Source organism: Urocitellus parryii, chromosome 7 (genome assembly GCF_045843805.1).
Source record: "Urocitellus parryii isolate mUroPar1 chromosome 7, mUroPar1.hap1, whole genome shotgun sequence".
Lineage (NCBI taxonomy): Eukaryota > Metazoa > Chordata > Mammalia > Rodentia > Sciuridae > Urocitellus > Urocitellus parryii.
The window spans coordinates 102302208-102319140 of NC_135537.1; positions in this window are offsets into that span (position 1 = coordinate 102302208).

Consider the following 16933-nt stretch of genomic DNA (forward strand, 5'->3'; position numbering starts at 1 on the left):
GGTAGGGTTCACATTGACTGTTTAGCAACTGTTAGGGAGGTGTTTTGATATTTAAGCAGCTGGTAGGATTGTACCACTGTATGCCTGGTAAGTGTCAACTCCAAATGTAGATACAGAATTATAGAATCCTTAAGTTGGGAAATGTTGGAAGTCTTTAAAGAAATCATGGTTGAGGCAGGAGGATCACAATTTCAAAGCCAGCCTCAGCAACTTAGCGAGATCCTGTCTCAAAATTTAAAAAATGGGGTGGGGTGGGGGGTTAGGGGGGGGTCTGGGGATATGGCTTAGGGGTTGAGCATCCCTGGGTTCAATCCAAGAAAAAAAGAAAAAGATGATGTCTCTAGACAATGACATTGCCAAAAGCAAAGACCACAGGTGCCCTGTGATGGATGAGTGATTCTGTGACAGAATGGACCTGAATGCAAGGCTGCATGCTGATCAAATTGCCACCCAGCCTTTCATCGTGATGCAAGGCCACTGTAGATTTTTATTTGTGGATCCCTCCCACCTTTGTGCAGGAGAATGTGACTTCATATCATTGCAGTCTTTTATTTTCTGATCAATGTCTTAGCCTATGCCTGGCCCAGTCCCTGTGTCTATTCTACACATGTTGACATATATTTGCTAGCATAGCATCTATTATATATGTTTCTGTTCTGATTTCTGCCCCTTTTTTGGGACAATTTTCTCTTCCCATCACAACTCTTTGTCTTCAACAAGAAAATGTTTTCTATCCTCTGTGTTTTACCAATGGAACAAATAAAGACTCAATAGCTGGGAGCTGTGATGTGAATGCAAAAGGTAGCACACAGCCAAGAGGAGTGAGGGACTGAGAGGAGGGGATGGGAGGAGCCTTGCTGGCAGGGAGCCCTCCTTCCTGGGCTGCATCCTGTGATCAGTTCTTTGAAGTGCCCTTTACATGGACCTTGACCACCAGAGCTGGGCAGAGGGTGGGGCAGGAGTTAATGTTCTTGGGAGAGCTGATGGCTTTGATGGCTTGCTTTTGATGAGGACGTGAGTGTGCTAAGGATGCTGTCTGGTGCCACAGGCTGGAGCACAGGGGCAAGGAGGTGCAGCAGTGCCATGCTGAATGCTCACATAGGCAGTCCAACTCGGTGTGACCACCAGAGAGGTTTATTTTGTTAAATCACCTTGGAGTTCCTCTGGAGTCTGAATTTTATATATGATCCATACTTAGTATGAGTGGGACTATTATTGCTTCTATAATGATATAAAATAAAAACTTATTGCTACTTTTCCCAAGTGCGCGATGAAATAGATGTTATGATCCTCATTGTACAGCTGAAGATCACACAGGAAATCCCGGCAATAAGTTGATCCAAAGTCTACACGCCCCACCCTGTCCTCATGGAGCCATGCCAAGAGACACAAAAAGCCACGGTCAGCTCCTGACAAGGGCAAGATAGAGGAGGTTTTTGAGTTTCAGATTTTCTTTAACTTTCAAAAAGAGAAATTTAGCATTTTTTCATTTAAAACCTATCATAGAGAAATAGGGTGGTCTTTTAAGGGCTCAAGAATCTTCAGGAATAGGAGAAATGGACACTTTAAAGTAGGCAGGGTACACAAATATTCCACTTGCTAAGTAAGAATAACAAGCTCTTGTTACATTTTAGAAATGACTCTGTGACTGCAGATCATCTCAACTGCCAATAATATCAGCCCAGAGTAATTTGGTTATCAGAGAAGTAGACATAATACATGCATTCAGTGGACCCTCATTATCCACAGATCCCCCTATTTGTGAATTCACTGACTTGCTAAAATTTATTTATAACCCTAAAGTCTGTCCTCATGTCCCTATGGGAGTCATTCACAGACATGTACAGAGCAGTGAAAAATTTGTCACCCCTGTGCACTTACATTCTAAGGCTGAGGGTGGCCCAAGGGGGGGTGCTCTGCTTTCTTGAACCACTTCCCATACTAGAAACAAATGTCTTTTTCCTAGCTTATTGGTGCCTTGCGACTCACATTTTGTACTTTCTGTGGGTGATTTCACTGTTTCAGGTGGCCCCCAAGCACAGGGCTGGACCTCAGACCAGTGCTCCTGAGAGCAAGGAGGCTGTGATATGCATCACAAAGAAAATGTGTTAGTGCTGCTGGCTGTGAGTTCAATGTCAACTGTTCAACAATATATAGGAAATATGAATTGTTTAGATGAAAGTGCACATAAAGCAAAGTTATGCATTAATCAGCTGACAAAATACTGTGACAAAAGGCACATAGGAACCTAACCCTTTTTTCAGTAAAGCAGTGATATTTTAGAACATAACTTCCAAGAGAAACCAGAATCAACTATATATTTATATGAATAGTACATATACAAATAGAAGTATTTATACAATGTCTTATTCTAATTCACTGAGGCTTTAAAACCTTAATAGTATACTATTCATTAATAAATGATACTGGAAGGTGGACATGGTGGTACATGCCTATAATCCAAGTGACTCAGGAGACCAAGGCAGGAAGACTGAAAGTTCTATGCCAGCTTCAGCAATTTAGTGAGACCCTGTCACAAAATAAAAAATAAAATGGACTGGGATGTAGCTCAGTGTAGAGTGCCCCTGGGCTTAATCCTCAGTACTAAATAATAATTAATAATAATAATAATAATAATAATAATAATAATACTTTGAGAAAACAATCACCAGTCAATAAAGTACATTTTTTTCTTATATATGGCTGAAAGACCCTATAATTGATCTTTTGTTCAGCTAGCCATATTTTTGATCAGTAATAATTTGTACCAACATAAAAATGTTACCTAACTACTGTTGGGAAGAGTGGGAGTATGTAGGCTGTAATAGTTTGCGAATATTACTGCAAAACATTTACTTGGACAATGACTACATTCCAAGCAACAATTTCATTCCAGAAATCTGCCCAAGAGTTTGTTATCTACTTAATAAATGGACTTTTTAACCATAACATTTGGTCCAAATCGTTTTGGCAATATATCTTGAAGCAATTTAGCAATTCCCTTAATCACCAACTCAAACTGCCTGACTCAGACCCTCCTGCAGTGCCTTTCTGGAAGTCCAACCTGAATCCTCCCAAATTCACTCCCTGTTACCCTGTGAGGGCAAGGCAAGACACCTGTCAGTTTCATTTATCATGCACAGCAATTGCCCACCAGGGGCTTCCTGGAATCTTTTAGTTCTCAGATCCATAGTTGCTATCTATCTTGAATCTGGGAAATAAATTGAGTAAACAGAAGTCATTACAAAGTAAGATATGTATTAGTTCAAAAAATTTAATTGAAATAAAAAAGACCAAGTTGTCATTCTTATTTAATCAACTTCATAGACAAATCATCTTATAAAAAGCAACATGTGTGGTGAGAAGATTCAAGGATACCCGGCTACAGGAGGTTGTCTTCATCCATGATAGTAAATAAATATGTCAAGTAGGCAAATGACCCAAGTGAGCCTGAATCTTCCTCTCTGTAAAAGTTAAGTCTGGACAGAGTATTCCTTGGACTCCCTCTGAGGTGAAAAATTCCCACTGGAAGCTTCTAGCTGGACTACTAGGGGGTAATCTTGAGGTTTTTCCAGATCATCTTGATGTGAGCAAAACTTCTTAAGTGCTTTAGATCCTGAAAAATCCACCCCACTCTGGATCTGATAACAGTCACTTCCTGTCCTGTTTGCTAGTTTTTCTCCTGGTCATCCTCAGAGATTACAGGTATTGGTAACTTATTAAATTCTTGAATTCAACAAATATCATCCAGCCAGACTCCTTTGTAGGCACATAGTCTAGAAGTCAGAACAAGGGTATGTGGGCACCCTGAGTCAGATAACAATTTGGAGCTCAAAGTTGGTTAATAATTTAATAGCCTCAAATTATATTCTGGAAAATTATGCTTCTGTGGGCAGGGGATATGGTAGAGTGCTTGCTTTGCATGCGCTTGGCCCTGGGTTCAATCTGCAACACCCCAAAATAAAAAGAATTATGCTCCATATGTTAGGAAATGACAAAAGAATGTGCACCACAAAGAAATGTCTTTCTATGTCATTGCAAAGACAAAGACTACTTTATATTTTACAAACTTAATGGAGAATTGTATGGTGAACTGAGTTAATTGACATAATATTTTTTATTGATTTTTTTTAGAGTTGTATTTAGAAACTATCAAAACTGCCCCTCCCCCACAAGCAGCTACCCCTGACTTGTCCCTACATGACTGTCCTGTAGATTATAGTTTGTTACTTTTCTTTCAGTAATCAATTGCCAAATGAAATCAGAAAGCATTATAATAAATAGATCACTATAACACTGAATTTTTCCCCCTGGGTTCCTAAATGCTTATTTTTAAGGTTTTTGTAATTTTTCTCTTTGGTACTGGAGATTGAAACCAGGGCCTTGCATGTGCTACACAAGCTGCATCCCCCCATTCCTGTTTAAATTTTTGAAAACTTTGAGCTAGGATTGTGCTAAATTGCCCAGGCTGACCTTGAACTTGCCATCCTCCTGCCTTAGCCTCCCAAGTAGCTGTGATTATAGGCATGCTCCACCATTTCTGGCCTATTGTTCTTATCATTTTTATAAGTTCTTCAACACTCTTGGTGAAAAAAAAAGATTAGGTAGAAATAAACTATCAGCTTAATTAATATTGGAACATGTCTATGTTTAGATTGTTTATATTTTTTCCTTACTAGATTTAGGTTTTTAGCAGGGGCAAAATCTTCCAAACATATAATCCGATATGTAAGAATTATGTAATTCCTTTCACTAGATATTCACCATCTTCTATGTAAATCAACATAGTGAATCATATTTTCCCAATAGCTTTACATTATAATGCCAAACCAGTTTTGTTTACTTATAAATTTATGTACAACTTGAGGCTTTGCTATCTTCATTTTGGGGCCCTCACTCCTAGATATTCTTTGCACCTATAGAAACTGTGGTATTAAGAGTATTTTTCATGAACCTTGAAAAGAATTTTTTTTGGTAATAACATCTAATCTGTCCCTTCCATCTGTTTTGTACATTCAAACTTTCCGTAACTTATAGTTTATTAAAATGAGGCATTCCTATAGATACATGCCTTTGAGGAGGAATGTTTTGTAGAGGTCTTGAAATGAAGGGGTTATGGTTTCACAATATAAACATTTTAATCACTGAGATTTCCAGGTGTGAGACAAAGGATCATATGCCTGTAATTTTGCTTCATGGAGACAAACTAATAAGACACAGATTTTATGAATATTCAACATAAGTTATTTTTTGTGAAATAAAAAAAGTGCTTTTAGTGATTTATTTTTACCATTTAGTTCTGCCAATGGGGAATAAATTACTATGGAGTTCATTGTGAATCCCAAATCTACAACTCCTCCTTAGGTGGACCTAAACAGGGAGAATTTCAAGTTCTAATACCCCATAGAAAGGAAGTCTTTAGTATTTGTCTTAAATATATTTCTGCATTAGTCTAAAAGAAATAAGATTTCACTAAATAGTTTAGCTAATTTTTCTGCTTCAGATAGTCAAGGCTTTAAATCAAGGGTCATTTACTGTGATTTGTATCATCTTAAAACTCAATCATAATTAACTTGCCTTTCCAAACTTAATAGAAGAGCGATCCATTCTTACAATGAGACCTTTGCTATTTAATCCTGTGTTCAAAGTAAGATAGAGAATTAGGAAAGATAAGGATCCTTTTTACCAGCTACTTATCAACCAAGAATGTATCTTTTCTTGGGATTGCTAAGGTGTGGTTGAAGTTTAAATGATTTGCTCACAGAAAGAACTTTTTAAATACATAGAGTAATCTTTGACCTTTGCTATATTGAATCGAAAGAGTACAAGAGTCACTTTTAGTAAGTTTTTGCTCTTCCTTAAGAATGTCAGAGAATTTGGGGTGGAAAACATCATTAGGAAATCCATGTATACCCGTCAGTGTTCAGTATTTTATTTTTTTAAAATTTGTTAGGATTTGACTATAAAGTTGCATGGTGGGGAAATTTTCTGGAGAGTGGGAACTGTCCTGTTTCCTGATTAGGTTGGTTGTTACAACAGTCTGAATTTGCCAACTCACAGAACTGTAAACTGCAAGAGATTTTTTTAAAAAAGTGTTATTATTGGGAATCGAATACAAGGGCTGACATAGGCTATTCAAGTGCTCTACCATTGAGTTACATCCCCAGCCCCTCAATTGGATTTTATGATATGTAAACTTTAATATATTTTTTTAAAAATAATGGCAGATGGACAAATAAAATAAAACTGACTTTAAAATGGTTAAAAATCTTCTGTCTGTAAAAATGATCAAAAGGCCTAGATACAATGCAGATGAAATTTTCAAAAAACAGTGAATATTTGTAATGCCCCGTGGGCAGAGGATGGGCACGTATGACCCCTAAATGTTGTTCACAAATGTAAAGTAACCAATTGCCCATGCACCCGAGGTCCTTTAGGGGCGCATTACTTCCAGAGACCACTAGAGGCAGCACAGAAGCCCTCCAGTCAAACTCAGAAGACCTCCCGTCAAACCCAGAAGAACAGCAAAAGTCAGGACAGCTGTCTCCTCTGCCCTTGGATTTGTTTGGAGGGCCTGCTTTGCAATCCACTGCCTTTGTTTAATTCACTCACGTTGTGGGTGGCATATAGAGTGGGGCGATGTGACCGCAGAAGCATTCTGTGAGTGCTTGAGGCGGCGTAAGCTTGGGTGCCTGCCTGGGTTTTGGGGACCCTGAGCTGGGGAATGGCATGGGTCTCCGTCACTCTTCAGGGTAACTGGTGGAATGTGGACAGGGAGTTTTGAGGGAGGGCTCATGTCTCTGCTAAGCTCCTAACCCTTTGACTGGTGCCTCCAGATTGGAAACCAGAAAAGTGACATGGGACAGAAAATCTGAAGAGCACAAATATGAACTTCTTAGTGTAGCAGATTGTCTAAGTAGACTGGGAAAGGTTGAGGGAGAGAGGCAATCCCATACTTTATTTCCTCCCTCCTTCCCTCCCTTCCTTCCTTTCACCCATTCTTCCTCTCTTCCTTCTTCCTTCTCTTGTGATGGGAACTCTCCACTACACCCCAACCTCACATTTCCCTCCTCTTTTGTGCTTTTTCTGTATTCTTCATTCTTTTCCTCCTCTCACAACTAACTAGTGAGCAGAATAATAAATATTTACTAAATGTGACAGAGGAAGATCTGTGAAGGATGATATATTAATTTCCTGGGTCTGCCATAACAGATTAGCACAAATTTGGTGGTTAAAGCAACACAACTTTATTCTCACAGTTCTGGAGGCCATCAATATATTGGCAAAGCCACACTTCTCTCAAGGCTCCAGCAGAGACTGTACTTGCCTCTTCCATCATCTGATGGCTCCAGGCATTCCTTGAGCTATGAATGCCTAACTTCAGTCTCTGCCTCCCCAGGAACATGTTCTTTTCCGCAGCTCTCTATGCATCGGTCCTCTGCTTACAGCTGGGAATAATTATGCAGAACCCACTTGGATAATCCAGAATGAGCTCATTTTAAGATTCTTTTTTTAAAAATATTATATTTTTTAGTTGTAGTTGGACACAATATTTTTCTTTCTTTATTTATTTATTAAACTTTTTTTTTAACACAATGCCTTTTTTTTAATGTGGTGCTAAGGATTGAACTCAGTCCCTCCCATGCTAGGCAAGCGCTCTACCGCTGAGCCACAATCCCAGCCCTTTATTTTTATTTTTATGTGGTATTGAGGATGGAACCTTGCACATGCTGGGCGAGCAATCTACCACTGAGCCACAACCACTGCCCAAGATTCTTAATTATAATTATAAAAATTCTTTTTCCAAGAAAGGACATATTCACAGGTTCTGGGGGAAAGGATCTATCTTTTGCGGTGGGACTACTATTCAAGACCTTATGGATGAGATTCCAATCTCCAGATAACATTCAGTTCTCACTCATTCAGTAAGCCAAATAGTTACTGGGATGAATGTTACCTAACCTCATACTACAACAGAACATGGAAGTCTATTGGTAATGTACTTAGGAAGCTGACAGTGTCACTGCAGATCCACAATAAATTCTAAAACAAACACCAGCAACAGAACTGCACAAAATACCACCCTACAAAAAAGGTAAAGAATAAAGTAGTAATGTAAGTTTAATAATAAAAGATGGATGCAGTAACACATGCCTGTAATCCTAGTGACTAGTGAGGCTGAGGCATAAGGATAAAAGTTCAAGGCCAGCTTCAGCAACTTAGCAAGACTCTGTTTCAAATAAAAAAAAAATTAAAAGGCTGGTTTATAGCTCAATGGTAGAGTGTTGCTGGGTTCAAACCCCAGTACTGCAATAATAATAATAATAATAATAATAATAATAATAATAACAATGTAAATGTGGTTAAAAAGAAACTAGTTGAAGAAACAAGACTAGCACATCTCATAACTAAAGAACAATTTAACCAATAGTGATGGAAAAAAAAGGACAAAGGATAAGAAAAGAGAGTTGATATAAAAATCACAGAAAACATGGTCAGTTATAGTAAGAAAAATGCAAATTCAAACTCTCTGAGATACGTATGTCTCAGAGCATAGATAAGTCTTACCTAGTAGGTGGCTAAACATCCATAAGTTTGATCAGACTCTTTTGGTGAGGCTGTGAGGAAACAGCATTTTCATACATTGCTTATGGAGTGTTTGGGTACAGTCTTACAGAGACAATTTGATAGTGTCTATATGATTTTTCTACAAAAAATGTAAAGTCTAAATTCTTTGACCCAACATGCCCACTTTTAAGATTTTATTTAACAGGGTGTAAAAGCTGTGTTCAAATTACTGTGTGAAGCATTAAGCAGCAGAACGCTGGAAGTGACCAAAGATGCTGTAACAGGAGGCCGGGGTTATGACTATTGGTGGAGGGAGGGAGCTCTATGGACTGGAGTACCAGGAAATCCTCACAAGGTCCTGTGACTCCAACTTTCCTTCATTGTCCTTAGCTATCACTCTTCTCAAACCACCATCATCTTCCAGACAGTGAGTGCTTCTCTGCAGTGCTGTTCTGTTTCTTGCCTCAGCTTCTCCAGCAGCCGTCAGTATGTCGTGGAAAGGTTAGCTAAGGAGCACACTGAAGCAAAAGCTCACTCTTACCCAGAGGTGGTAGATGTCCAGTTGACATAAACACACAGGTCCAAATTCAACACAGCTAGTACAGCCATTCACTGCCCATGAGGGGATACATGGACCAACATGCAGTTACTAGGCTAGACTCAGAGGAAACCTGCCTGCACTGGGCACACCAAGCCTGATAAACTGTGGGTACCCTTTGGAGGAAATGCAGGGGCATACATTCACAACACACACACACACACACACACACACACACACATACACACAACACACACACATTCACTCAATCACTCACTCTGTGAAATTCGACCAACTAAGGAATGAAATTGATTTGCCAGGAAAAGCTTCATCATAAGTTGCAGCATTTCAATATCTTTGTGTTTCTAGACTCCAAATCTGTCTCTAATCTCAGAGTGGTTCAGGGGAGAATGAAGAAAGCAAAGATAGGAATTCCACAGACTCAGCCTTTTAGCAACAATGAGCAATAAAGTCTTGGGTGATCACTGAATTTCTTTGAGATTCTATTTTTTGCTCAACAAAATGAAATTTACCTTTGGCAAATCAGTTAGCTTAACACACCATGCTAAAACTTGGTGGCTTAAGACACCACCAATTGAATCTGGGAATAATCCTGTAGGTCACTAATTTGGACAGGGCTCAGCTGGGTGGTTCTGGTTTCATCTAGACATTCTCCTGCATCTTCAGTTAGTGGCCGATATGGCCAGTAGCCACATAGTGGCAGGCACAGCTCATCTGACTCTCCTCCTACAGTGTTCTCTCAAGTTGGGATAGGATATTGAGAGAGTGGAAGGCCCCTTGAAACCTAGATTTGCATTAGCAACAGAATTGTGTCACCCCAAAATTGATATGTGGAAGCCCTCACCCTCTGATGTGACTGTATTTAGAGTCAGGGCCCAAGAGAAGAAAATAAAGTTAAATGAGGTTATAAGGTTGGACTACTAATCCAATACGACTGAAGAAGAAGAGACATCAAGGATCTCTCTCAGCCTATGGACAGAGAGAGGGATGCAGTGAAAAGGCAGCCATCTGCAAGCCAGGAAGAGAGGCCTCACCAGAGCTCAGCCCTGTGAGATGTTGATCTTGGATTTCCAGCCTCTAGAACCATGAGAGAATAAGATTCTGTTGTTTAATTCACCCAGTCTGTGGTGTTTCTTATAGCAGCTGGAGCAGACTAACACACATGGACTAGCTATCAATTCTTCCACATTCTTTTGGCCACAGAAAGTTATGAGACTAAACCCACAGACTAAGCATTGGGAAACAGATGCCACATCTTAAAAGGGAGATCTGCAAGGTCACGTACCAAAGGAATATGTATGTAGGAATGATAATTGACGCTGCAGTTTTTTATGGATCCCATAAGATCATGCAACGTGAAAGTGCTTCTTGAAGTGTCAAGCTCTTTGGACTGTCAACTATGATTGACATTCTGGCCTGCTGTATAGCAGCACTGACTATGTCTTCCATAGCAAAACAGAATGGGAATGTAGATGTTTCTACATGGCACATTTCCCCCAGGGAGTTCCCAGAAAGGCCTGTAAACCTTATGATTAATCAGAGAAGCAGTCATGGTTCAGTTGGCAACACTGCTTTTTCATAGCTAAAAGAGCCCGAAAATAAATATTTGAAGGAGTGTCCCATTCAGTGAATTCAAAAAACAGGAAGTCAATGGTTGGATGAATAGAAGAAAGAAGGGATGCAGATCACGTTGGGTTTGAGGACTTGCCATCCATGCTCAGTACTTCCCCAAAAAACCAAGGGAGAAAGTGGGAGGCAGCCACCTGTGGGCAGATCTTTAGTTTCAGTACTGAACTTCCCATGGATCCTAAAAATGGGTCAGGGTTTAGCAGACTTCCTTCACAATAGGTGGACTATTGAGGAGGAGCACACCATCATCACCCTTATTGACACAGAATTTACAAGGAGCACTCTCATTCCCTCATTGACAATTGTCATATAAAGAGGGAATGCAGTGGGAGCAGATGCCTGGCCACTCCCATTTGAGAACAAAGTCGGTTTACACGGTGCAACACACTTCAGTGAATCTTTGAGAAGTCAAAGAGATTGAGAGGTTGACTCCAGACTATTATTGTTCTCATCACACTGTATTGTAGGGCAAACTTAAAGTCCATTTTTTTCTTTTCTGTATCTATAGCTTAATTGTCCCCAATGGGGGCACTGAATAATTAAGAGATTGAATGAACTCAGTGAACATAAGGTGAATCAATAAGTAAGTGAATATATCAGTGACATAGTTAGGGCTTAAAATTATGCAGTATGTAAAGCACTAATAACATCTTTGTCCTTTTCATGTTTTTGTCTCTGAGTCTTCTGTGTACTGTGTACTCAATGGATAGTTGTTGAATTGCACTGAAATTATAGAATCCAGAAATGAAGTATTACATTACAAAAATAAGACAACTAAATGGCCCTACAATTAAAGGGTGCAGTGGTCAAAATTCTATCCTTCATTCCTGAGTACCCCTAACTCTGTGACTCTGTGGATCAAAAAGAAGTACATTATGGGCTGATAGTATTGACTTGACAGGTCCAGGGACAGCCTCCTTTTCTGATTGCATCCAATTGGGGAAAGTGTGGGATGCTGGAGTACTTCCTTTCAGAACTCTTTTTTATTTATTTATTTTTGATACCAGATATTGAACCCAGGGGCACTTAATCACCTAACCACATCGTAGCCCTTTTTATATTTTACTTGGAGACAGGGTCTCACTAAGTTGCTTAAGGCCTCACTAAGTTGCTGAGGCTGGCTTTGAACTCACAATCTTCCTGCCTCAGCCTCCCCAGCTGCTGGGATTACAAGTGTGCACCACTGTGCCTGGCTTCTTTCAGAACACTTGGGCCTCCTGGGTCCCCTATTAGGCTGTTCCCCCTGCTCTGTGTCTGCATGTGCTCTATCTCTCTCTCAACCTCTCAACCTCCCCATGGAATCCCTGAGAGGTGGCCTCAGTATAAACAAACAGAATACATCCAAGGGTGAAGACATGAGTGGTTGCCTTCAATCAACCCACAGCCTTCTGCAAACTCAGCCTGAGAAAGGATTCCTGTAAAATATGATCTACCAAAGCCCAGGAGCTTTGAAACCCTCCAGAGAACAGCCAAGCAGCTACCTGAACTCTGCCTCACTAGCCACCTTGATTGACTCTGCCAACCCTTCCCGCTGCCAGATGCCCACCCTCTGGATAGAGTTGTACAGGTTGAGCAAACCATGTGGATTGTGAGGATGAGGCTGCTTCCTGGCCCTTCTCCTGTCTCCAGGATCAGAAATGTGGAGAGAATGGTCATTCCCAGGGATTTAGAAGTTTTATAACTGACAAAATGCTATCCCTGTAAATACCCCAAGCCAGCCCCAGACATTCCTGACACTTAACACTCCATTTTCCCCCCAAGCTGATACCTCTTCATGTCTCTATTTCACCCTCATTTAGGAGTGTATGGAAACACTTCAAATGTATTCACTAAACAATCCCAGGCTAAGGATCCACTCTTGAATGTAAAGATGACAGCCCAGAATCCAACTCCCCCTCTTGGTCATCACAGGGCCAAGATATGTAGTCTTTTCTTTTTTCTTTCTTTATCTCCTAGATCCTCCCCTGTGATACCTGTCCTTGAAATTTTGGAGCAAAGACATAACTACAGTTTTCCAAAAGGCAAGCTTCTTGGGATTCCTAGGAGGTAGGATCTCTAAATTCTAGATTTCTTTTTTTCCCTTTAGTAGTAGGAGGAGTGAAACCCTGAGCTTCAGGCGTGCAGGCAGATGCTTTGCCACTGAGCTATATACCTAGTCCTCAGATTATTTTCAAAGAAAACCACTGAAATAATTCCTTTAGGCACTCTCAACTCATTACTCAGGAGTGAGAATCAAAGCAGTTGATGTTGCTGGGGGCTTCTGCAAGGCTGCATAGTTTCTCTGGTCAGAGAGCTCTGCATGTACACTTGGTTTGTGCAAACACTGAACTGTTGCTACATCCTCCACTGACTGACAAGGCAAAAGGAGCCAGAGAGGTGATGTAACTCCACCCCAGTTCCATTTACTTATGGTTGCTCAAGCGGCACAAGTATCCTCAAAATCATTGAAAGTCTAAAGAAAAATCATATGTGAAGAGTCCCAAACACGAGGACCTCAGGAACCTGACCCCCAGGAGGGTTCCTGGGCAGGGGGTGGAATGTGTTCCAAGACCTGGAGGGGGAAGAGAGAACAGTGGCCAGTGAATTGAAAGGAATCTGCTTTGGCTGCAATGGAGAGTGAGAGAATGGGCAGAGGTGACCTGCCAAGAGCCTGTGAAGCACCGACAATGAGTTCAGAGTATCTTGAGGGTGCCATTTCCTAAGAGGATATCAAACAAAAGGAGATGTTATGAAATGAGATAGGCTGGCCTGAAGAAATACCCATTTCCTCCCCTGCTGTCTCCACCCATCCTAGCAACGTTTCCTTGGGTGTCTTTGTCCACGGGGTTCAAGTCATTTGGCGATTAGAGCTTTCGTTTCTGTTGGTGCACTGTCTACAGTTCTAAAAGATGGATTTCCAGAAACTAATACTGATGGGGCACAACAGAGACATCTCTACCAATCAGTGAGTCATGTCTGTGCCCTTTACAATAAGACTTAGGGGGTTGAAGGAAGAGGGGACCTGTTTTGAGCACTCTGTCTTAGCCCAGGGGGCAGTGCTTTCTCATTGATCTGGATTCCTGTGTGAACCTATCAGGGTCCCCTTTACTTCTTAGTAGCCAATCCCTTGTTACTTCAATCCCTGTTGTGGATAATAGTTCTTTATATTATATACTCCCTGTTCAAATTACTGTGTGGTTTCTTTCTCCTAATTGTACTCTGACTCTTACTGATTCACAATCCTCAGAATTTTTTTCTACCTGTCAAACATAGCTGTTTCCTCAGAGAAAAAAAAAGAAGGTGGCCCTTCTAAGATCTACTAGCCAAAGGATCAATGGATCCTTGCAGATTAACTAGGAGTTTATGAAGGTACACAAGGAATGAGCATTGCCCCTTGAATTTCCCTGAGCTTCATACTCAAAAGGGCAGGGAGATGGGTGACCATATCCATACAATATGGTTGTTGGTGGTGGGTAAACAGGTTTGAATGTATTCCAGTTAAGCCATCGGCAATGCCAGGAGAAGGGAGGCTTGTGACAGTTAAATGGTCTCTAGTAAGCTTTATGTCACTGTGACATAATACCTGAGATAATTGACTTAAAGAAGGAAGGATTTATTTTGGCTTATGGTTTCAGTCTTTGATTGCTTAGCCCTGTTGCTTTTAGAACTGTGGCAATGCAGAATATCATAGTAGGGCAGTAGAGGTTCCTCATCTCATGGTGGCTGGGAAACACAGAGAAAGAAATAGGAACGGGCTGGGTTCCCAAGAGCCCCTTTAAGGACATGCTCCTCAATGATCTTCCTTTCACTAGGCCTCACTTTCTAAAAGTTCCATCACCTCCCAGAAGGTTGAGGACAAAGCCTTCAACACATGGGCCTCTGGGGGACATTCAAGCTCCAAACTGCAGCAAATGGGAAGAAACTCTTGGGTCCTGAAGGCTGATTGAGGGTTTTCTGGGCAGGGGGTAGAATATGCCAAACAGAGCCAACAGAATAGACAGAAGTCTGCAGACCTGACAAGGCAAAACCCACTCTGGGGGAAATGTCAATCATATTGAATGGCTGGCATGGATGCTTGGCCTTATCCTGTAGGATTTTAGACAGAGGATAAACAAGAGTAAAGAAATGGGTGTGGCCAGGCCCCTGTGCTTTAAAGAGATGCATTTCTCACCTAGGATGGCATCAAAGGGAAAGAAAAAATTGAGTTTAAACAAGAATATACAATCAGATTTTGGATTGTCCAAGAACTAATTAACTAATTATAAGAAGCAAACAAAATAATAGTGATATATATATATATATATATATATATATATATATATTTTTTTTTTTTTTTTCAGTCCTGAGAATCCAGCTAGACCTTGCACATGTTAGGAACTTGCTCTTCCAGTCATCTACAACCCGTAGCCCCAAAGCACACTCTTTTCAATGTTAAGACACTATAATAAGAAGTCATTGCTGTGATTTTGTTCTGTACATGACTGAGGGGGCTCAATGTTCCCATATAGCAGGATCACCGCAATTGCTGGCTCAAACGACGGCATGATAGTGACAGTATCTGTATCATAGTGTATATTTCTTGGCCTTCCCTCCTGCCTTCCACAGCTGGAGCCTTCTGTTTTAAAGTAAACAATGAGCACTGTTGGAGTTAACTTTTACAACCAGTTGCTTAAAATAGCAGCATACTAAAAGAGAGCTCTAGTGTTGGAATATAAACTCCATCTATTTATTTTATATAGTAAGCAAACTCTCCAAGAGCAAATCAGAGAGGGGACTAGAATAGATATCTTATGTAAGTGCAGGCATTTTCTGCTACCAGCCTCGGAGGGTGAGAATCAACAATTATGTTTATTGACTGACTGTTAGAAAGAAATGTATAATTCAGGGTGCTTGTAACTCAGAGGAAATCCCTTAAAAAAAAAGCACAGGAGGCTTCATATTGGTCCCAACCCTCTACTCAACAAGCAGGTCAATCTACTCAGGAATAGAGAGTTTCAACTTCTTCAACTTCTTCTTCTTTGGGCCAGAAATTTTTATCTCCTGGGTTAACAGTGTGTCCCACACCCCAGAGATCTTATTGCATGAGGTTATGCTAACAACTCTGAAATGATGATTATGAGCCTATAATTTCAGCTATAGAACAATTCCCATTTCACTGAATTGGGATTAAATCAGTGTATTCTTCCCACTGCATAATTTAGGACTGTTTTAAAACGATGTAATTACAAGCCTCAATGGCAGATTGTGAATTGCATTCACTGTCATAACTGCCATTAGCATGGTTTTCTTTCAGAGCAGTGGGGTAAAGATGTCATGTTAATAAGTTCCACTATTCTGTGTCTGCCATTGGATATCTGCGGCAACTGGAGACTTGGATGGGATCCAAAACTAGACATGGAAGCTGGGAAAATGCCAATGTTTTGTGGATTTAGCGGAATTTTGAAGAAAAAAATTAAACAATAAAATTGTAGATTAAAGAGTTAGTGTAAGATTTTAAATCAGTCAATTGCAGACTTCATTTTATACAAAGGTACTGTACTAATCTATTGGCCTTCCTGAAGAGGGAGAGAATATTTTGGATAGTTACCTACTCTAATTTTCAATGGAACAAAATTAAAATACCTTATCAAGGTTTTCCAGATCCTTATTTGACATCTGCTGCCTTCTCTCCCTGCTCACAATCCCCTCCTTCACCAACTGCTTGTCCACTGCAAGTTCTCATTCATCAGAATCTCAGGGCAATAGACCCATTTAAAATTAATGTAAAGTCTTCCTCATCCAGAAATTCCACCTAGAGGTGAATTTGGCCACATACTTTTGGGTTCTAAATGTACAATAATAAAAAAAGTCATTATGCTTAAGAAACACACAGACACAAAACCACCACCAAAAAAAAAAAAAAAAAAAAAAACACTCCCGCATGCTTTTTCTTTTAATATAAGGTATTTATAATCCCCAGGTAAACAATTTCCTCCAGGGTTAAGTTCTTTGGTATGTATAAACTCTCATATCAAATGGTTAACTCTATTATTCTGCTTGTCATTGTCTAAAATGACAAAAACTTGATCACTTCAATTTCCAGAAAAATAAAATCTTGGAGGCCTCGTGTGAATATTATGAATATGGTGAGGTGAGACACCAAATAGGGGGCTGGGTCAGAATTCTCAGGTATGGAACTGGGTTCTGGGGTTATTGTGG